Genomic DNA, 23,386 nt, shown 5'->3' with positions numbered 1-23,386 from the left:
ACAAGGACTCCAAGGCCTAGTTGAGTATCCCACCTCTCTCAATTTACACCCATTCAAGTAATAATCTGTCTTCCTATTATTGCTACCAAAGTGGATAACCTCACGTTTATCCACATTATACTGCTTCTGCCATGCATACGTCCACTCACTCAGCCTATCCAAATCACAGTGAACCATCTCTGCATCCTCCTCACAGCTCACCCTCCCTCCCCAACTTTGTACCATCTGCAAATTTGGAGATAATACATTCAGTTCCCTCTTCCAAAGCATTAATGTACAATGTGTCCTTGCACAGAACCCCACAGAACCCCATTAGTCACTGACTGCCAATCAGAAAAAGACACATTAATGCCAACTCTTTGCTTCCTATCTGCTAACCAGCTTTCTATCGATCTCAAAACATTACCTGCAATCTCTGCTTTTATTTTACATAGTAGTCTGCTGTGTGAGACCTTGTTGAAAGCCTTCTGAAAGTCTAAATAAACCACATCCACTGGTTCTCCTCGGTCAACTCTACTAGTTACATCCTCAAAGAATTCCAATAGAGTCATCAAGCATGATTTCCCTTTTGCAAGTCCATGCTGACTTTGTCTGATTATACCACTGCTTTCCAAATGCTGAGTTATAAAATCCTTGAGGGACAGTGTAGAGGGAGCTTTACTCTGTATCTAACCCCGTGCTGTACCTGTCCTGGGAATGTTTGATGGGGACAGTGTAGAGGGAGCTTTACTCTGTATCTAACACCATGCTGTACCTGTCCTGGGAGTGTTTGATGGGGACTGTGTAGAGGGAGCTTTACTCTGTATCTAACCCCGTGCTGTACCTGTCCTGGGAGTGTTTGATGGGGACAGGGTCGAGGGAGCTTTACACTGTACCTAACACCATGCTATACCTGTCCTGGGAGTGTTTGATGGGGACAGTGTAGAGGGAGCTTTACTCTGTATCTAACACCATGCTGTACCTGTCCTGGGAGTGTTTGATGGGGGACAGTGTCGAGGGAGCTTTACTCTGTATCTAACACCATGCTGTACCTGTCCTGGGAGTGCTTGATGGGGGACAGTGTCGAGGGAGCTTTACTCTGTATCTAACACCATGCTGTACCTGTCCTGGGAGTGTTAGGCTCACTGGTCTATAGTTCCCTGTTTTCTCGCTACCTCTGTTTTTGAATAGTGGGCTTACATTGGCTATCCGCCAATCTGTAAGAACCAATCCAGAGTCCAAAGAATTTTGGAAAATACCCACCAATGGATCTATGATTTCCAGGGCCACTTCCTTAAGTACTCTGGGATGAAGATTATCAGGACCTGGAGATTTATCCATATTCAATCCCATCAATTTCCCCAAAACCATTTGGCTGAGGAGCTTCAGTATGTCAGTCTCTCACTCACGCCAAGTTATATTTTTTCATGTTGGATTTTGAGGGAGGGAGGTAATGAAGGAGATGGGTAACGGGGGAAGGAAATGGCGAGGAGGAAACAGGAATCATGATTGAGGCCCAAATATTTACATTCAATCTCCGACCCAGTGCTGAGCCAATGGAGAGTCGGCATCAGATGGGAATCAGAGGGAGGTAGAAGGGGTGGATTGATAGAGGGAAAGGGTGAGGAAGCTGGAAGTGTGAGAATGGGGAGGTGTAACTAAAGCAGGAATGTTCAGAGAAGCGGCTGGGCAACAGAGGGACAGGGGTGATAGAAGTGTAGGGGCAATAAAGGGAAGCTGTGATGGATGATGGGAGAAAGGCAATAGAGGTGGAGCAGTAGGTAGGCATTAGTTAGATACAGAGTAAAGCTCCCTCTACACTGTCCCCCATCAAACACTCCCAGGACAGGTACAGCACGGGGTTAGATACAGAGTAAAGCTCCCTCTACACTGTCCCCCATCAAACACTCCCAGGACAGGTACAGCACGGGGTTAGATACAGAGTAAAGTTCCCTCTACACTGTCCCCATCAAACACTCCCAGGACAGGTACAGCACGGGGTTAGATACAGAGTAAAGTTCCCCTTACACTGTCCCCATCAAACACTGGTAGTCATGATGTGGAGATGCCGGCGTTGGACTGGGGTAAACACAGTAAGAAGTTTAACAACACCAGGTTAAAGTCCAACAGGTTTATTTGGTAGCAAAAGCCACACAAGCTTTCGGAGCTCCAAGCCCCTTCTTCAGGTGAGTGGGAATTCTGTTCACAAACAGGGCATATAAAGACACAAACTCAATTTACATGAATAATGGTTGGAATGCGAATACTTACAACTAATCAAGTCTTTAAGAAACATCACGTTGTTATCTGTTCCTTTGAGCTTCCGAGTGTACTACCATTCATTAAATACTCATTTATCTTGTTACTTCTTCCAAAATGCATAATCTCACACTTATCAGGGTTAAATACCATCTGCCACTGCTCTGCCCATCTGACCAACCCTGCCAAATCTTCCTGTAACCGACAACCTTTTTCTTCACTATTAACCACATTACCAATCTTGGTGTCATCTGCAAACTTACTTATCATTCCCCCCACATTTTCATCTATATCATTTATGTCCATAACAAACAATAAGGGACCCAACACTGAACTGTGTGGCACGCCACTGGACATGGGCCTCCAGTGACTCAAACAACCTCTACCACCGCCCCTTGTGTCCTATTACTGAGCCAGTTTCAGATCCATCTCGCCAAGTTTCCCTGAATTCCATGTGCTTTAACTGTCTCAATCCATCTTCCATATGGGACCTTGTCAAAGACATTTCTAAAATCCGTATAAACTACATCAACTGCTCTTCCCTCATCCACACACTTGATCACTTTTTCAAAAAATTCAATCAAATTTGTTAGGCATGACCTGCCTCTGATAAACCATGCTGACTTTCTTAATCAACTAGTCCTGGTAGAATCAGCCAATGGGTACAGCTCTTCCCTGTCTGCGTTCACTAAACCTGTCAATCATCATCTTGTCCGTCTCGCTCAGATATCCCCTCAATCTCCTTTTGCTCCGAGGAGAACAATTCCCAGCTTCTCTGACCCGAATCTTGGAGCTAGAATCCCCTCATACCTGGGCCCGTCCTGGTAAATCTCCCACTGCGCCCTCTGTGGTACCCGCACAACCTTCCTAAAGTGTGGTGCCCAGAACTGGGCACAATATTCTTGTTGTGGTTATGTTGCTGGATTTATCACCTGGAGATTTGGACTCATAGTCCTGAGACATTGCTGCAAATTCCACATTGGTGATTGGGCAATTGAAATTGAACTGAATAAACCTGGGTTAATATGCTGCCACCAGTAATGGTGAGTGTACAAATAGTAGTATGTCATTCAAAAACCCATCGGGTTCACTCCTGAATTTAAGGGAGAAGAGATCTGCCACCTTTATCCGGTCTGGCCTACATGTTACTCCAGACCCACTGCTCTGTGGCTAACTCCACACTTTTCTCTCAAACAGCTGAACAAACCACTCGCTTGTATCAAACAAGGTGATTCAACAAAACATTTTCTCCCTGTTAATAAATGCTGGCCTTTACAGTGACATCCACATCCTGTGAATGAATTAAATAAACACACGCTACATGCTGGTTTAACCAGAATGAGGGGGAAGGTTTTTCCATTCTTCATATTGCTTGATTTGAGTATTCGACAGAGCTACTCCCAAATCAATCCTTAAACAATATCATCACGCATCCCTCGATTCAAAGAAGGCATCTGGAATCATAGGATCCCTTTGGCAGTGCAGAAGGAGGCCATTGAGTCTGCATGGACAACAGTCCCACCCAGGCCCTATCCTTCCCACCCCACATATTTACCCCGCCAATCCCGCTAACCTACGCATCCCGGGACACTAAGGGGCAATTTAGCATGGCCAATCCACCTAACCAGACGTCTTTCAGACTGTGGGAGGAAACCGGAGCACCCGGAGGAAACCCATGCAGACACGGGGAGCGTGTGCAAACTCCACACAGACAGTGACCCAGGCTGGGAATCGAACCCAGGTCCCTGGCGCTGTGAAGCAGCAGTGCCATTGTGCCGCCATGCTGCCGAGGGACTTCGTCTGACTGAAGAGTCCGATTCCCAGCCCGGAGATCTTTGGACACAGGGATGGGAATTCACATGAGGTAGTGAGATCTGGAGTTCAGGATTTGGTTCAATTTCTTTCCTTCTCTGCTGTCACTCTGCATTATCGTTAAGACGTTGGGATTCGAAGCGCGATGCAGTTTGATAAGCAAGATTTTTTGTTATTCATTTGCGGGATGTGGGTATCGCTGGCTAGGCCCAGCATTTATTGCCCATCCTTAATTGCCCCTTGAGAAGGTGGTGGGTGAGCCGCCATCTTGACCAACCACAGTCTGTGTGGTGTAGGTACACCCACAGTGCTGTTAGGGAGGAAGTTCTAGGATTTTGACACAGCAACAGTGAAGGAACGGCCGATATATTTCCAAGTCAGGGTGGTGAGTGACTCGGAGGGGAACAAGCTCAGGAATCTGCTGCCCTTGTCCTTCTAGATGGCAGCGGTCGTGGGTTTGGAAGGTGCTGCCTAAGGAGCCTTGGTGAATTCCTGCAGTGTATCTTGTAGATGGTACACACGGCTGTCACTGTGCGTCGGGGGTGGAGGGAGTGAATGTTTGTGGGTGGGTGCCAATCAAGTGGGCTGCTTTACCACTCTGAATGACTGGTACAAAGTTCTTCCCCGAGTCATCAGTGTCAATGCTGGCGTGTTTCAAAGGGAGATTCTGAGTGTCTTTGGAGTGTTTTCTTTGTCCTCTTCTGGAGCATGGCCTGTATGGGAGTTCAGAGAACGGGACCTGGTGGGTGGGGTGGTTTTTTGGTCGCCAGACACAGGGGGCGATTCTCCCATGTAAACAATTAGCTCGGCGGACCAGGCGAATCGCGTGTCGGCCAATTTGCGGGATTCACGCATGCGTTCCCGACACATGCACATCTCCCAGTGCCGGATATCCGCTGTCGGGACCACACGGGAAACAGGCGGAACAGCAGGTAAGTCATTTAAATCTATTTCTAACCTTATTTAAATGTGATTATCGGGCCCGGGACTGAATTCTCTGGGCCTACTAGCATCTTCCACCTCATCAGTACAATTTCACTCCAGTGGGGTTCAGACCAACTCCCCACTTTCGAGGAACTCGCAGCCCAACCCTGCTGGAGTGCAGGGGGGGGGAGGCAATCAGGACCCCCAGGGGTTTGGGCGGTGGGAGGGTGGTTCCCCCTGGGCCTGGGCACCCTGGTAGTGCCAACTAGTGCCCCCTGGCACTGCCCAAGAGGCATGGGGGCAGTGCCAAGGGGTGGGACCTAGGGGGTGGGGCCAGATGGGGCAGGGCCTCGGGGTGATCGATGGGGGTGGGGGGTCCCGCTGCCATTCTGCATTGGGATCGATCGAGGCTGGAGGGAGGCCTGCAGTCGAGCTGGCCAGCAAACTTCAGGCTGACAGCGCATGTGCAGAGGCCCGGAACTGTCAGACTTTGGCAGGAATAGGCCCCACCCCCCCGAGCCTTTAATGATATTCATGATTGTGACCTCTGCATTGCACAGAGTGTGGGAGATACGAGTCTGAGCTCCCACTGACAAAATAATCATGATTTACACCAGTTTTCCCGCAAATTCAGCACTTAAAACTTTTTTGGGGAGAATCAGCCCCACTGTGTTCCGTCCACCGCTGCTGAGTTAGCAGCAGCTTTGCCTGAAGTAACACACAACTGGCAGGGATACAGAGAGGGAAGGAAAGTTGAAGAGAGAAGGGAAGAGAAAAGGTGAATGGCAGAGAGAAGAAAGAGAATCCATTGACTCTGTCCACACTTCCCGCTGCCTCGGAAAAGCAGCCCACAGACCTCACGCACCCCGGACATTCTCTCTTCCACCTTCTTCCGTCGGGAAAAAGATACAAAAATCAGAGGGCACGTAGCAACCGACTCAAGAACAGCTTCTTCCCTGCTGCTGTCAGACATTTAAGAACATAAGAAATAGGAGCAGGAATAGGCCATCTGGCCCTTCGAGCCTGCTCCGCCATTCAATAAGATCATGGCTGATCTTGAATGGACTTACCTCGCACTAAGCTGATCTTTCTCTACACCCTGGCTATCACTGTAACACTATATTCTGCACCCTCTCCTTTCCCTCTCTGTGCTTTGTATAGCGTGCAAGAAATAATACTTTTCACTGCATACTAATACCTGTGACAATAATAAATCAAATCAAATCAAAAGTGCCGGAAGGGTCCGAGAGAGTGACAGTGACGCAGAGAGGAATAGAGAAACAGTAATAGAGAAAAAAAAGGAGAAACTGATGGAAATAAAGACAGAGTAGGTGTGTTACCCTGGGAGGTTTCATTCTGTGAGGGACGCTATTTCTATATTGTTGATGTTGGGAAGTGAATAATGAAGAGACGGAGGCAGGTGTGTGCAGAATGAGTCACAATCTAAAAATGTAACAGTCCCCACCCAATTCCTCAAGCACATAGAATTACCTCTCTGTGAGGCACAGCATGAGGCTCCATAGCTCAGGGGTTAGAGCACTGGTCTTGTAAACCAGGGGTCGTGAGTTCAAATCTCACTGGGGCCTTATGCTGTTTTTAAAATTCATCGTTAATTTGTAGATGAAACAGCTCTGAGACTGATCCTGAAACAACATTGTGAAACACTGAAACAGCTGACTCTACATTTCTCCTCTCGCTTTCTTTCCCGTTCATCCACTCTCTTCCACAACCCTCTTTCTCATTTTTGCTTTCTCTCCACATTCTCTCTCTCTGCTTCCTCCTCTCTCACACTGTGGCTTTTGCTACAAATAAACCTGTTGGACTCTAACCTGGTGTTGTTAAACTTCTGACTGTGTTTACCCCAGTCCAACGCCGGCATCTCCACATCCTTCTCTCTCACCGGCCCCCTCTCTCTCTCTCTCTCTCTCTGCTTCCTTCTCTCTCACCACCCCTCCTCTCTCTCAGTAACAACAGGACAGAGATTGAATGAAGAAATGTGGGCAGCTTTACGGAATAGCAGAGGTTATTCAGCCATTTGTGACCATGCCAGTTGAAAATGAGTTACTTGGTCTCATCCCCCCTTCCTGCTCTGGTTAAAATCGGAGAAGAAAGGGGGAATGGGAGATGAGGAGAATTTTGGCTGCTGAAATTCAATCCAAGAGGATTACACAGAAAGAGGTCATTTGGCCTCTCTGCTCCATGGTGGTGTTTCTGCTCCATATGAGCCACCTTCCACCACCCGCTTCATCTCACCCCTATCACCATATCCTTCATATCCAGTTTCCCTCTTAAATACATCTATATGATTCATCTCGACCACTCCCTGTGGGAGCGAGTCCCACATTTTCCCCACGCCCCTTGGGAGAGAGGCCCACATTCTCCGCAATCCATAAGACCATAAGACATAGGAGCGGAAGTAAGGCCATTCGGCCCATCGAGTCCACTCCACCATTCAATCATGGTTGATTTCAACTCCATTTACCCGCTCTCTCCCCATAGCCCTTAATTGCTCGAGAAATCAAGAATTTATCAATTTCTGTCTTGAAGACGCTCAACGTCTCGGCCTCCACAGCCCTCTGTGGCAATGAATTCCACAGACCTACCACTCTCTGGCTGAAGAAATTTCTCCTCATCTCTGTTCTAAAGTGACTCCCTTTTATTCTAAGGCTGTGCCCCCGCGTCCTAGTCTCCCCTGCTAATGGAAACAACTTCCCTACGTCCATCCTATCTAAGCCGTTCATTATCTTGTAAGTTTCTATTAGATCTCCCCTCAACCTCCTAAACTCCAATGAATATAATCCCACGATCCTCAGACGTTCATCGTATGTCAGGCCTACCATTCCTGGGATCATCCGTGTGAATCTCCGCTGGACCCGCTCCAGTGCCAGTATGTCCTTCCTGAGGTGTGGGGCCCAAAATTGCTCACAGTACTCCAAATGGGGCCTAACCAGTGCTTTATAAAGCCTCAGAAGTACATCCCTGCTTTTGTATTCCAAGCCTCTTGAGATAAATGACAACATTACATTTGCTTTCTTAATTATGGACTCAACCTGCAAGTTTACCTTTAGAGAATCCTGGACTAGGACTCCCAAGTCCCTTTGCACTTTAGCATTATGAATTTTGTCACCGTTTAGAAAATAGTCCATGCCTCTATTCTTTTTTCCAAAGTGCAAGACCTCGCACTTGCCCACGTTGAATTTCATCAGCCACTTCTTGGACCACTCTCCTAAACTGTCTAAATCTTTCTGCAGCCTCCCCACCTCCTCAATGCTACCTGCCCCTCCACCTATCTTTGTATCATCGGCAAACTTGGCCAGAATGCCCCCAGTCCCGTCATCTAGATCGTTGTGGGAGTGAGTCCCACATTCTCCGCAATCCCTGTGGGAGTGAGTCCCACATTCTCCCCACTCCCTGTGGGAGTGAGTCCCACATTCTCCCCACTCCCTGTGGGAATGAGTCCCACATTCTCCCCACTCCCTGTGGGAGTGAGTCCCACATTCTCCCCACTCTCTGGGTAAAGAAGCTTTTCCTGAATTCCCTATTGGATTTAATACTCGATTTTCTATATTGATTGTGGCTCATTCCAATCCTCTCTGGCTGCAGGGATGGTACTGGGAGACCGGAGGATTGCTAACAGTGTACTGTTGTTGAGCAAAGCAGGAAGGAACAGAGTGAGTAATTACAGGAACAACATAAATCATCATTTCGAAAGAAACAGATTACTCATGGGCAGTCATCGAGTTTCACAGCTCAGAAAGAGGCCCTTCAGCCTAGCATGCCTGTGTTGGCCATCAAACACCTGTCTATTCCCATCCCATTTTCCAGAACTTGGCCCTTAGCCTTGTCTGCTATGGTGTTCCAAATGCTCATCCAAATCGCCATGGATTTGTGGAGTGCAGGTTGTTATACCATCATTTGTGACACAGGAGGAGGCCATTTAGCCCATCATGTTCCCGAGAAACAATCCAATCAGTCTCAATCCCGCCCTCCCTGTATCCCTGCAAGGTTATTTTACACAAGTTCTCTCCCAGTTTCTCTTTGGAACCATTCATTCTTTCTGTTTTCCACCACCCTCGTGGGCAGTAAGTTCCAAATCATTGCCCGTCACTGTGTAAGAAAGGTTCTTCCTCACATACCACCAAGGCACTGAGAGAATTTGAACTGGGCTGAATAAATATAGATTAAAATGCTCCCTTTGAAGTATATTCAGCTTTCTGTGGTTGAAAGTTCCACAGGTTCACAACCCACTGAGTGAAGACATGTCTCTTCATCTCTGTCCAAAATGTTTGACCCCGTATCCTGAGACTGTGACCGCTGGTTCTAGAACCCCCATCAGCCAAAGGAAACAACATCCCTGCATCCAATTTGTCCAACCCTGTCAGAATTTTACGTTTCAATTATTCTGAATTCCACGTTTCAATTATTCTGAATTCCTGGCTCAGTCAACCCTATCTCTCCTCATACGTCTCAGGAATCAGTCTGAAGAACCTTCGCTGCACTCCCTGTGTGGCAACTACATTATTTGTTCATAGAAGGAGGCCATTCGGCCCATCGAGTCTGTACCGACTCCAGTCCCACCCAGACCTTATTCCCGCAACCTCACATATTTACCCTGTTAATCCCCCTGACACTGGTATCAATTTGGCATAGCCAATCAACCTAACCCACACATCTTTGGACTGTGGGAGGAAACCACAGTTTTCGTGGCGTTTGCTACCAAATAAACCTGTTGGACTTTCACCTGGTGTTGTTAGACTCCTTACAGAGGAAACCCACCCAGACACAGGGAGAACATGCAAACTCCACACAGACATTGGCCTGAGGCTGGAATTAAGCCCAGGTTCCTGGCGCTGTGAGGTAGCAGTGCTCACCACTGTGCCATCATGCTGCCAAAAGCTACGCAAGACCCCAGTGAGATTTGAACTCACTCTGCCTTATTTACAGGGCCAATGCTCTAACCCCTGAGCTATTATATAAGCTTCTCCCAGCCCTTCAAGCAATGTCCTTGAGGTTCAAGCAGCATCTCAAAGTGTCTTTGAAGTGTTCTCTCTGTCCTCCCCTGGAACATTCTCTGTCCGAGAAAAGAGGGTCTGGTGGGAGGGCAGATTTCATCGGTCCCATCCATTTTCAAGAGTTTTACCTGCAAACAAGAACACCCAATAGAGACAAGATGGAGACAGAAATCTACAGAGAAATGAAAGAGCGAGAGGGAAAACAGGAATGAAAGTGGAAGAGGGTAGCACCGTCGGACAAAAAGGCAAGGGTTATCCAAGAAGTGACAGAGATAAAGGTAGTAATCAAATGAGAAACAGAGAGAAAGAAGGAGAGACTGATAAGAGTTAGAGGCAACGTGAGCTAGCAACGGTCCCATGGTGTAATGGTTAGCACTCTGGACTTTGAATCCAGCAATCTGAGTTCAAATCTCAGTGGGACCTCAGCAAGTTTTTATAAATCAATCCACCCAGCAGCTGATGCAGTTCATTCACGCAGTAATATTAAACATATATATATAACAGGAACAATTGTCAACAATAATATAAAACCTTGCCTATTTTAATGGGGGGGGGGCATGTGGCACAGTGGTTAGCGCTGCTGCCTCACAGAGCCCGGGACCCTTGGGTGACCCTTGCCTTGGGTGACTATCCATGTGGACTTCTCCCCGAGTCTGCGTGGGTATTCTCCGGGTGCTCCGGTTTCCTCCCACATTCCAAAGATGTGTGGGTTCGGTGTATTGGCCATGCTAAATTGCCCCTTAGTGTCAGGGGGGATTAGCAGGGTAAAAATGTGGGGTTACGGGAATCGGGCCTGGATGGAATTGTGGTTGCTGCAGACTCGAAGGGCCAAATGGCCTCTGTAGGGATTCTAGGATGCTATGAGTGAGTTACCCTCGGGAGGTCTCATTATGTGAGGGGCGCTATTTCAATATTTGTTGTCGTTCATGAGTGAATGTTGAAGAAACAGAGGCAGGTTTGTGGAGAATGAGTCACATCTGTTCAGTTGATCTCCACCCCATTCTTTAAGTACACAAAGCACTAATTGGAGAGTATCCACAACTGTACCACAGGAGGCTCCATAGCTCAGGGGTTAGAGCACTGGTCTTGTAAACCAGGGGTCGTGAGTTCAAATCTCACTGGGGCCTTGTATAGTTTTTTAAATTCACCATCCATTTGCAAATATGCACACTTCTGTCAACAACAGGCGGATTCTGTCACACACACAAATGCTGGAGAAACTCAGCAGGTCTGAGAACAGCTGTGAGGTGGGAATGGAGCCAAGGTTTCAAATCAGGGCTCTCTGACAGAACTCTGTTCCAGGGTTATCCAGGATCAATTCTCTCTCCACAGATGCCGTCAGACCTGCTGGGTTTCGCAGCATGTTGTTTTTACATAGGCAGTTTCTCTCTCTCTCCATTTTCTCTTTCTATCCAGCTGCTCCCTTTTCTAGCCATCCCCATTCTCCCTCTGCCTCCACTCCTCCCTCCCACCGTCACCCACGGTGACAAGAGGGCAAAGTTTGAGTGTAATGATTTACAAAGCAGCAGGAGGCCATTCAGCCCATTGTGGCTGGGCTAGCAGAAAGTGAGTAATTCACTCTGATCCCATCTTTCCTGCCCTTACCAATAACTGGGTTCAGAGTGAGAGATAGAATAGAATCCTACAGTGCAGAGGGAGGCCATTCGTCCCATCGAGTCTGCACCAACCACAATCCCACCAGGCCCTATCCCCATAACCCCACGCATTTACCCAAGCTAGTCCCTCTGACACTAAAGGGCAATTTAGCATGGCCAATCAACCTGACCCGCACATCTTTGAACTGTGGGAGGAAACCAAAGCACCCGGAGGAAACTCACGCAGACTCAGGGAGAATGTGCAAACTCCACACAGATGAGATGAGGAGAATTTTCTGACAATGGAAGCAAATTCAACAGGAATTACACAGAAACTGGACACAACCCTCCAGCTGTGGTTATATTACTAATTTATCCCTCTGGAGATTTGGACTCATTGTCCAGGAACATGGAAACAAATCCCAACAAGTCGCTTTGGGAATTCAAATTTAATATATTAAGTCTGGATTAAAATGTTGCTAACCAGTAATAGTGGAATATTGTTAAAAATCCATCTGCTTCACTCATGTCCTTCAGGGGAGGAAGTCGGCCATCTTTAGGCAGCCTGGCCTACAAGTAACTCCAAACCTTCAGCTATGCGGTGGATTCAGAGCAGTCAATGTTACTATTAATCATAGAGTAAAGCAAACACCTTTGAAGGGAATTGCTAGTTAAACATGTGACATTGATTGTCCTGGAAATAGAGAGAGTTGGAACACTTTGGGGGGAAGACCTTCTTGTAGGCACTGAGGAAGAGTCTTACAATAAACTGGCTTGAAGCAAAAAGACCAGTCTGGATTGAATCTTCCATCACAGCCACTTGTTGTGAGTCCTCTCAAATGGCTGAATTAACCACTCAGTTGACTCACCAAAACATTATCCTCATCAGTAAATGCCGGCCTTGCCAGTGACATCCACGCCCTGTGAATTAATTAAATGACCGCACACCTTAGGAAACATGCTAATTTAACCCAAACAAGGTAAAGGAACTTTCTATTCTTCTGATTGCTTTTGATTTGAGTATCAGACAGAGTCATTCCTAAACCAGTGTCTGCCAGGGGTTTTCACCTGGTGGATTAGGCCGATTCCCAACCTGGATCTTTAGACACAGGGGAACAGGATGGCCCAGGAGGTAGTGGGATCCAGAGTTTAGGATTTGCTTTATTTTCTTTGCTTCTTTCCAACGTTCTGCCTCATGGTTAGGACATTGGAATTCGGAGCATGACGCAGTTTGATGGACATGTTGTCGCCATTCTAAACAATTGTTTGGGAGTTCCTCTCAGTCATCAGAGTCAATGCTGCCGAGTTTGAAGGAGAGATTCTGGGTGTCTTTGGAGCGTTTTCTTTGTCCTCCCCTGGAATATGGTCTGTTTGAGAGTTGAGAGAATGGGTCCTCCGTTTTCCCCGTGTAATTTTTACAGATGCACCTTTGAAAGCATTCTTTCTGGATGTATCACAGCTTGGTCTGGCTCCTGCTCTGCCCAAGACCACATGAAACTACAAAGGGTTGTGAACGAAGCCCAGTCCATCACACAAACCAGCCTCCCATCCATTGACTCCATTGACATTTCCTGCTGCCTCGGGAAAAGCAGCCAGCATAATCAAGGACCCCACGCACCCCGGACATTCTCTCTTCCACCTTCACCTGCAACTGTACAGGACCTTGGTGAGACCACATTTGGAATATTGTGTGCAGTTCTGGTCACCTCACTATAGGAAGGATGTGGAAGCGCTGGAAGGAGTGCAGAGGAGATTTACCAGGATGCTGCCTGGTTTGGAGGGTAGGTCATATGAGGAAAGGTTGAGGGAGCTAGGGCTGTTCTCTCTGGAGCGGAGGAGGCTGAGGGGAGACTTAATAGAGGTGTATAAAATGATGAAGGGGATAGATAGAGTGAACGTTCAAAGACTATTTCCTCGGGTGGATGGAGCTATTACAAGGGGGCATAACTATAGGGTTCGTGGTGGGAGATACAGGACGGATATCAGAGGTAGGTTCTTTACGCAGAGAGTGGTTGGGGTGTGGAATGGACTGCCTGCAGTGATAGTGGAGTCAGACACTTTAGAAACATTTAAGCGGTTATTGGATAGGCACATGGAGCACACCAGGATGATAGGGAGTGGGATAGCTTGATCTTGGTTTCAGATGAAAGCTCGGCACAACATCGTGGGCCGAAGGGCCTGTTCTGTGCTGTACTGTTCTATGTTCTATGTTCTATGTTCTTCCATTGGGAGAAAGAGTCTGAGGTCACATACCAACCGACTCAAGAATTGCTTCTTCCCTGCTGCCATCAGACTTTTGAATGGACTTACCATATATTAATAGATCTTTCTCTATGCCCTTGGTATGACTATATTCTTCACCCTCTCCTTTCCTTCTCCACTATGTACTCTATGAATGGTATGTTTTGTCTGTATAATGTGCAAGAAACAATACTTTTTACTGTACCCAATACATGTGACAATAATAGATCAAATCAAGTCAAAGTCTGCATGGGTTTCCTCCGGGTGCTCCAGTTTCCTCCCAAAGATGTGCACGTTAGGTGGATTGGCCAGTCAAAATTGTCCCTTAGTGTCAGGGGGACTCACAGGGTAAATATGTGGGGTTACAGGGATAGGACCTGGGTGGGATTATTGTCAGTGTAGACTCAATGGGCTGAATGGCCCTCTTCTGTACTGTAGGGATTCTATGCATCTATTCTATGATTCTATGGTCCGATGGTGAGAGAGCTTTGACCGCCAGACACAGTGTCCAGTCCATCACAGCTGATTTGGCAACAGTTTTGCCTCAAGTAAAACACGGAGATACAGAGAGGGAAGGAAAGTTAAAGAGAGAAGGAGAGAGAGAAAGTGAATGGCAGAGAGAAGAAAAAGAGACACAGAGGGGCACGAGGGTCCGAGAGAGCGATAGTGGCACACAGAGGAATAGAAAAACAGAAATAGAGAGAAAGAAGAAGAGACTGATGGAGATAGAGACAGAGTAGGTGTGTTACCCTGGGAGGTTTCAGTATGTGAAAGGCGCTATTACTATATTGTCTTTGTTGACAAGTGAATATTGAAGATGGAGGCAGGTTTGTGCGGATTCAGTCACAATCTGAAAGTTTAACAGAGCTCCACCCCAGTCTTCAAATACATAGCACTGACTAAAGATCACCTTTATCAGAAGGTGCTATAGCTCAGGGGTTAAAGCCCTGGCCTCACAAGCTAGGGGCTGTGAGTTCAAATCTCCCAAGGGCCTTGTTGTGAGGATTGTAATTTTAAATTCACTGTCATTCCCAAACAAATATTAAACAGCTTTGAGACTGAGTTTGAAACAAAGGCCTGTTGGTCTCTCTCTCTCTCTCCATTTTCTCTGTTTCTATGTCTGTCCATCTGCGCTCTGAACTATTTATTCTTTCTCTCCATGCCACTGTTTATGCTGCACACACCACTGCACACCATCACCATATCCTTCTATTCTTTACTCCCTCGTGTGTTTATCCAGCAGGAAGGAACAGACTGAGCAATGACAGGAACAACATGAATCATCATTTAGAAAGACACAGATTATTCATGGACAGACAGCGTGGATTTGTTAAGGAGACGTTATCATACAGTCATTTGCAACTCAGCAAACGACCATTCAGTCTTCTGTACTAAGTGTGCAATCCATTGAATTTACAGGAGGTGTATGTTACAAGATGTTATGTGTGAGTGGGTGAGGGAGCTGTGTGTAGATGTGGTGTGTAGTTCAGGAGGTATGACAAAGTTATGCAGGGTTTTAACAGTAATCGTTTATTACCTACTTATAATTATGTACATGTATATGCAGAAGCTCGAAGCTGCCTCCATCCTTGCTTTTACACACTTCACTGTCTCATCCAAGACTGACCTTAAGCCCATAAGGCTATAAGATATAGGAGCAGAATTAGGCCATTCGGCCCATCGAGTCCACTCCGCCATTCAATCATGGTTAATAAGTTTCTCAACCCCATTCTCCTGGCTTTTCCCGGAACCCTTGATCCCTTTACCAACCAAGAACCTATCTATCTCTGTCTTAAATACACTCAATGACTTGGCCTTCACAACCTTCTGTGGCAGTGATTTCTATAGATTCACGACCCTCTGGCTGAAAAAAATTCCTCCTCATCCCAGCAGCCTCTTCCGGGGACCAGATCCCTCTATTCCCATCCTATTCATGTATTTGTCAAGACGCTCCTTAAAAGTCATTATCGTATCTGCTTCCACTACTTCCCCCAGCAGTGAGTTTCAGGCACCCACCACCTTCTGTTTAAAGAAATTTGCCTTGTACATCACCTTTAAACCTTGCCCCTCGCACCTTAAACCTATGCCCCCTCGTAGTTCACTCTTCCAACATTGGAAAAAGCTTCTGACTATCCACTCTGTCCATGCCCCTCATAATCTTGTAGACTTCTATCAGGTTGCCCCCTCAACCTCCGTCATTCCAGTAAGGACGAACCAAGTTTCTCCAACCTCTCCTCATAGCTAATGCATTCCATACCAGGCAACATCCTGGTAAATCTTTTCTGTACCCTCTCCAAAGCCTCCACATCCTTTTGGTAGTGTGGCGACCAGAATTGAATACGGAATTTTACCACCATGCCCACCCCGGAATCAGGGTGGACGAGGCTTGCAGAATAGAATTCTCCGTTGGCCTTGGGTGGGAGTTTACGAGCCTTGCCCGAGTGAGGTTGTAAAATATCGGCCTATATTCCATGTGCGGCCTAAGGTTCTTTAAAACTGCAACATGACTTGCCAATTTTTAACTCAATGCCCCGGCCAATGACGGCAAGCATGCTGTATGCCTTCTTGACTACCTTCTTCTTGACTACCCTGATGGAATGCATCCCAGGGTACTAAAAGAGATGGCGGGGGAAATAGCAAATGCACTAATGGTAATTTACCAAAATTCGCTGGACTCTGGGGTGGTTCCCGCAGATTGGAAAACAGCAAATGTGACCGCACTGTTTGAGAAAGGAGGTAGACAAAAGGCGGGTAACTATAGGTCGATTAACTTAACTTCTGTAGTAGGGAAAATGCTTGAATCGGTCATCAAGGAAGAAATAGCGAGACATCTGGATATAAATTGTCCCATTGGTAAGACGCAGGGTGGGTTCATGAAGGGCAGGCCATGTTTGACTAATTTGGTGGAATTCTTTGAGAACATTACATGTGCAGTGGACAATGGGGAACCTGTGGATGTGGTGTATCTGGATTTCCAGAAGGCATTTGACAAGGAGCCGCACCAAAGACTGCTACATAAGATAAAGGTGCACGGTGTTACGGGTAATGTATTTGCATGGATAGAGGATTGGTTAACTAACAGAAAGCAAAGAGTGGAGGTAAATGGGTGTTTTTCTGGTTGGCGATCAGTGACTAGTGGTGTGCCTCAGGGGTCGGTGTTGGGACCGCAATTGTTTACGATTTACATAGATGATTTGGAGTTGGGGACCAAGTGTAGTGTGTCAAAATTTGCAGATGACACTAAGATGAGTGGCAGAGCAAAGTGTGCAGAGGATGCTGAAAGTCTGCAAACGGATAGAGATAGTCTAAGTGAGTGGGAGCAGGTCTGGCAGATGGAGTACAATGTTGGTAAATGTGAGGTCATCCATTTTGGTAGGAATAACAGCAAAATGGACTATTATTTAAATGGTAAAAAATTGCAGCATGCTGCTGTGCCGAGGGACCTGGGTGTCCTTGTGCAGGAATCTCAAGGAGTCGGGTTGCAGATGCAGCAGGTAATTAAAAAGGCAAATGGAATTTTGTCCTTTATTGCTAGAGGGATGGAGTTTAAAAACAGTGAGGTTATGTTGCAGCTGTATGAGGTGCTGGTGAGGCCACACCTGGAGTACTGGAGGGGCCTCCACCTGGAGGTGGAGGGGCTTAGTTATGAGGAGAGATTGGGTAAACTGGGGTTGTTCTCCCTGGAAAGACGGAGGATAAGGGGTGACCTAATAGGGGTGTATAAAATTATGAAAGGCATAGATAGGGTGAACGCTGGGAAGCTTTTCCCCAGGTCGGTGGTGACGGTCACGAGGGGTCATAGGTTCAAGGTGAAGGGGGGGAGGTTTAACACGGATATCAGAAGGACATATTTTACACAGAAGGTGGTGGGGGCAATGTGTTGGAGGCGGTCACACTGGGAACGTTTAAGACTTATCTAGATAGCCACATGAATGGAGTGGGAATGGAGGGATACAAAAGAATGGTCTAGTTTGGACCAGGGAGCGGCACGGGCTTGGAGAGCCAAAGGGCCTGTTCCTGTGCTGTATTGTTCTTTGTTCTTTGTTCTTTGTACTGTGTACAGTTTTGGTCTCCTTCCTTGAGAAAGGATATACTGGCACTGGAGGGGGTGCAGAGGTGATTCACTAGGTTGATTCTGGAGTTGAGAGGGTGGGCTTATGAGGAGAGACTGAGTAGACTGGGGCTATACTCATTGGAATGCAGAAGAATGAAGGGAGATCTTATAGAAACTTATAAGATTATGAAGGGAATAGATAAGATAGAAGCAGGGAAGTTGTTTCCACTGGCAGGTGAAGCTAGAACTAGGGGGCATAGCCTCAAAATAAAGGGGAGCAGATTTAGGACTGAGTTGAGGAGGAACTTTTCACACAAAGGGTTGCATATCTGTGGAATTCCCTGCCCAGTGAAGCAGTTGAGGCTATCTTGTTGAATGTTTTTAAGGCAAGGATAGATAAATTTTTGAATAGTAAAGGAATTAAGGGTTATGGTGAGTGGGCGGGTAAGTGGAGCTGAGTCCACAAAAAGATCAGCCATGATCTTATTGAATGGCGGAGCAGGCTCGAGGGGCCAGATGGCCTACTCCTGCTCCTAGTTCTTATGTTCACCTGTGTTGTCACTTTCAGTGAACAGTATTCCTGTACTCCCAGATCCCTCTGCCTATCAATGCTCTTAAGAGTTCTGCCTTTTACTGTATATTTCCCATATGTAGTAGACCTTCCAAAATGTGTTACCTCACATTTGTCCAAATTAAACTCCATCTGCCGTCTCTCTGCCCAAATCTCCAACCAATCTATATCCTGCTGTATCCTGCAGGTATAGCTTTAAAGGCTGTTTAGAAATCCAAGATGGTGTTGTCATCAGTGCCGGATTTAGGCATAAGCTAAACAAGCTACAGCTTCGGGCCTCACAATCCGCAGGGGCCTCACAAAATTTCAGAAGGTTTACAATGAAGAGAACATTTAAGAGCGGATACCAGAAAAGAAAACGAAAGCACCAGCTTGAAGAGCAACTCAAAAAATTACCAAAATGACCAAAATCTATGAGTGAGGTCAAGCCAGCCAAATGATAAATATGTAATCAGTAAATGCATTCATTTGAAAATAATTTGTATTTTTCACTTGTTAATACCTTGCTATTAAATAATTCAAAGGCATAATTACGTTTTCAATTTTTTTGTGGCGACCCAAGGTCCTGGTTTGGTACGCACCTTTGTGAGACCTTTTGGTGTAACTTTTTAACAAGGGGTCTCCAAGCTTTATAGAGCTTAGGACCTCAGCAAGTCTAAATCGAGCACTGGTTGTCATATGCTTCTTTGCAATGGATTCTCCCGTGCTTAGTGTTTTGTTCGGCTCCCTCAGCTTTGGCACTCGTGAACTCTGAGTTTAAAATATTATCAACAGCAACTCCCTGGACCAACCTGTTAGTCTTCTTCGCTCTGCCCAAATATTTTTGTGTTGCAGAACTATTGAATCCTGGGTGTTGCTGGGTCTTTAGTTGCCGAATCAGTTGTGTTTTATTTAAATGTTCTTTTTTGATCAGAATGAGTTGGGCTGCCATTTGCTCCGACTCCTGACTCCACTATTTTGAGTCACTTTTTAAAATGACAATTCTGATTACTACTGGCTCAGAAGTTTTTTAAAAATTTCTTCCAATCAGGAACTTAACTGTATTCGCTCACACTGCAAGGTCCTCTGATTCCACACTCTCCAAGAGATTCCACACTCGACTTCCTCGGGATTTCATTAAATCTTCTGCTTCAGGTTGAAGTTTCATTTCTGCCTTCAGCTTCCAACCTTTTATTTGGAGCTTTTGCCTGGCAATCCCCTCCTGTGCCTTTGCTGCTTCTCCTTTTTAGAAACATAGAAAAACTACAGCACAAACAGGCCCTTCGGCCCACAAGTTGTGCCGAACACATCCCTACCTTCTAGACCTACCTATAACCCTCCATCCTATTACGCTCCATGTACTCATCCAGGAGTCTCTTAAAAGACCCTATTGAGTTCGCCTCCACCACCACTGACGGCAGCCGATTCCACTCGCCCACCACCCTCTGTGTGAAAAACTTACCCCTAATATCTCCCCTGTACCTACCCCCCAGCACCTTAAACCTGTGTCCTCTCGTAGCAGACATTTCCACCCTGGGAAAAAGCCTCTGAGAGTCCACCCGATCTATGCCTCTCAACATCTTATATACCTCTATTAGGTCTCCTCTCATCCTTCGTCTCTCCAAGGAGAAAAGACCGAGCTCCCTCAGCCTATCCTCATAAGGCATGCCACTCACTCCAGGCAACATCCTTGTAAATCTCCTCTGCACCCTTTCAATCTTTTCCACATCCTTCCTATAGTGAGGCAACCAGAACTGAGCACAGTACTCCAAGTGGGGTCTGACGAGGGTCTTATATAGCTGTTTTATCAGGTCATAACTCTGCTTTAATCTTCCAGGTTTTTAATTTTCTTCTGCAATCGCTGTGAGATTCTGGGCTGTTAGATTAACTGCCACCATGCTGTATTATTTTGGTAGGTTTTGTTAATTTATTCCCAGTCTTAGGTAGTTCAACAGTAAGTATTTATTAACTAGTAGTAACTACATGTCGAGTAACAGATTTAAGCTTGAATCTGTCCCATGGCAGGATTTTTAAGATGATGCGATTTCCCATCCACCCTACAAAGAGTCAGTGGGGAACATATCCCGTCGATACTGACTACCCTGCCGAGATTTCACTCTCTGCTGGGTGGTAATTGGCTGCAGAGTGCCCCTCACTCCAGAGGAATCAGATTGGCTGCCAGTACCAGCAGGACAAGAAACCATGTCATCCTAAAAACATTGGCCATACATGGGATTGCCTTCTGCCAGCCTAAATATTGAGGGGGGCATATAGGAAATGGCCCTTAAGTCATGATAACCAGCAAATCTATACCAGTGTGTAGTCAAAATTGCACATAGCCCCACATTAACCCTTTCTGTGCTGGACCCTTATATTGCAAACATCCAAATTCACAGGCAGAGTAAAACACACTCGACCTTCTCTGGACAAGGCACAATACATCTTAATATTAACACAGAAAATCTTAAAACATAAACACTGGGCCACACCCAGTGAGAGTTTATAATGTGCAGCATCAACTTGCATTGATATAGCACCTCTATATAAGAAATAATATATAGATTAGGCCATCGAGCCCTTTGAGCCTGCTCCTTCATTCATGGCTGATCTATCTCAACTCCCTTCTCCACCCTAACCCCATATCCCTTAATTCCATTGCTGTCTAAGAACTCATAGTAAAATTATGGTCAAACTTTGCAAGGTAGTTCACACATACTGACACCCCAAGGCACAAAAGGAGTCACGAGGGTGTGTGACCAAAAGCATGGACAAAGAAGTAGCTTTTAAAGGGCCTTTCGAGGAGGAGAAAGAGATTTAAGGAGGGAATTCCAGAGCTTAGGGCCCCCAGGCAGCTGAAGGCACAGCCGCCAACGGTGGAGCGATGGGAATCGGAGCATGCACAAGAGGTCGGAAGTGGAGGAGCGCAGAGATCTCGGAGGGTTGTCCTGGTATAATTCTAACTGGCATCTTTAAGCAAACACTATTTATAGGTCGCAGTTTAAATCAGTACAACACTAAAGTAACAATGGCCGTGACGCCAATGGGTTCTTATGTCTGGCTCACTAATGGCCTCTCGGGAAGGAAATCTGCCATCCTTACCCAGTCTGGCTCACATGTGACTCCAGATCCACAGCAATGTGGTCGACTCTTAACTGCCCTCTGCAATGACCCAGCAAAGACAGCCACTTAAGGGATGGGCAATAAGTGCTGACATTCTGATCCGTGAATGAATAACCAAATTACAAAAGTATAGCAAGATGTAGAAAGCAGCAATGCGGTTGACTCATAAATGCCACTCAGTTCAAGGGCAATTGGGATTGGCAATAAATGTCAGTGCAGCCAGTGACATGCACATCCTTGTAAATGTAGTTTTACAAAATGGCATTGGTCTTAACCCAGTTATGATTGTGCTTTGATTAAGAATTTAAAGATGTGAACGCATTGGAGAGAGCACAGAAGAGGTTTACAAGAACGATTCCAGGAAGGATAGATTGGAGAGGGTGAGACTGTTCTCCTTGGAGAGAAGAAGGCTGAGAGGAGATTTGATAGAGGGGGTCTGGACAGAGTACATCGAGAGAAACTATTCCCACCCGTAAAAGGATTGAGAACAAGAGGGACCCAGATTGAAAGTGATTTTCAAAAAAATCAAATGTGATGTGAGGAAAAGCTTTTACACACAGCCAGTGGCTGGGGTCTGGAATGCACTGCCTGGCAGTGTGGTGGAGGCAGGTTCAATCGAGGCATTCAACAGGGCGTTAGATAAATAGAAACAATGTGCAGGGATACGGGAAAAAGGCAGTGGAATGCTTGTTTGAAGAGCCGGTGCAGCGAATGGCCTCCTCCTGTGCTGTAACAATTGTGTGATTTGGTGATAACCTGATCAGGAAACTATTGAAGTTATGATTAATGCAAATCCAGATAATTTTCCTGGATAAATAGTGGAGCAGCATTGGTCTTTCAAAGAGCTAACATGGGCAGAATGGGCTGATTAGTCTGCAGTGTGATACATTCATTCATGTTATATTCCTGAAATATTTCTGTCCTGATATGGAGGATATGCTAAATAAATATTTTGCATCAGTCTTTATCGTGGAAGACATTGCAAATATCTGGACAAAAATCCCAATCACAATGGATAGAGTATTAGAGAAACTCAGGGGGCTAAAGGTGGACAAGTTGCCAGGACCTAATGAACTGCACTTTAATGGAAGGGCTGCAGAGATAGTGAATTCATTGGTTAAGATTTTTCATAACTCGCTGAATTCCAGGAAGGTAGCAGAAGATTGGAAAACAGCCAATGTACCAACTTGTGCACCCTGGCACTGCCCAAGGGGCAAAGTGCCAATTCCCAAGGGGTACCTTGGCACTGCCCATCGGGCCTAGAGGCGATCGGTGTCCTGCTGCCACTGCATAGGCAGCGGTCATGGAAGGAGGGAGGCCACCTTGGGGGGGGGGGGGGGGGGCGGATGGTGGTGGAGGTGGCGGGTCAGCCTGGGGGGTGTTGAGGGGGATGGTATCAGCCTGCTGGGGGGGGTCGGAACTACAGGGATGGGGGTCAGGATTGCGGGGGGTTGAACTGTCAGGGGGGAATCAGGGGAGGGGGAGGAGGCTGGAGAGAGATCAGGGCAGGCTGGGAGGGGGGAGGGTCAAGGCTGGGTCTGGGTGTGGTCAGGAGGCCAGCGATCGGGTTGTGGTGGGGCAGAGGGCCGGTGGTGCGGGGATCCCGGGCCTGACCAGAGATCGAACTATCCAGCAATCGGGAGGCCGGCAGTACGGGGCCACCGCTCAGGCACAAACTCCACTCTGACAGTTCGCCGCATGCACAGTGGCCCACTCAGCGCCGTGCTGCCGGCCTCTCCACCAGGAATAGGTCCCACCCTCTGATTTTTAATGATATTCACGCTGGTGGCGTCTGCTTTGCACAGAGTGTGGGCAATTCTAGTGTGAACTCCCACTGAAA

General features: G+C 46.7%; 1 protein-coding gene and 3 non-coding genes across 4 annotated transcripts in view; all 4 read left to right on the top strand.

Moving 5' to 3' along the window:
* LOC144508723 (putative G-protein coupled receptor 139) overlaps positions 1–23,386 on the top strand; it is a 40,813-nt gene that overhangs the window by 4,687 nt on the left and 12,740 nt on the right. The window lies entirely within an intron of this gene.
* On the top strand, positions 6,488–6,560 carry trnat-ugu (transfer RNA threonine (anticodon UGU)). Its single transcript has one exon. It is a non-coding gene; the product is annotated as a tRNA-Thr (tRNA).
* trnaq-uug (transfer RNA glutamine (anticodon UUG)) lies at positions 10,338–10,409 on the top strand. The gene has a single exon. It is a non-coding gene; the product is annotated as a tRNA-Gln (tRNA).
* trnat-ugu (transfer RNA threonine (anticodon UGU)) lies at positions 11,041–11,113 on the top strand. The gene has a single exon. It is a non-coding gene; the product is annotated as a tRNA-Thr (tRNA).

The sequence above is a fragment of the Mustelus asterias genome, chromosome 20 (assembly GCF_964213995.1).
Source record: "Mustelus asterias chromosome 20, sMusAst1.hap1.1, whole genome shotgun sequence".
NCBI lineage: Eukaryota > Metazoa > Chordata > Chondrichthyes > Carcharhiniformes > Triakidae > Mustelus > Mustelus asterias.
The sequence above is the reverse complement of the archived record's forward strand: the minus strand, read 5'-3'. Positions and strand labels throughout refer to the sequence as shown.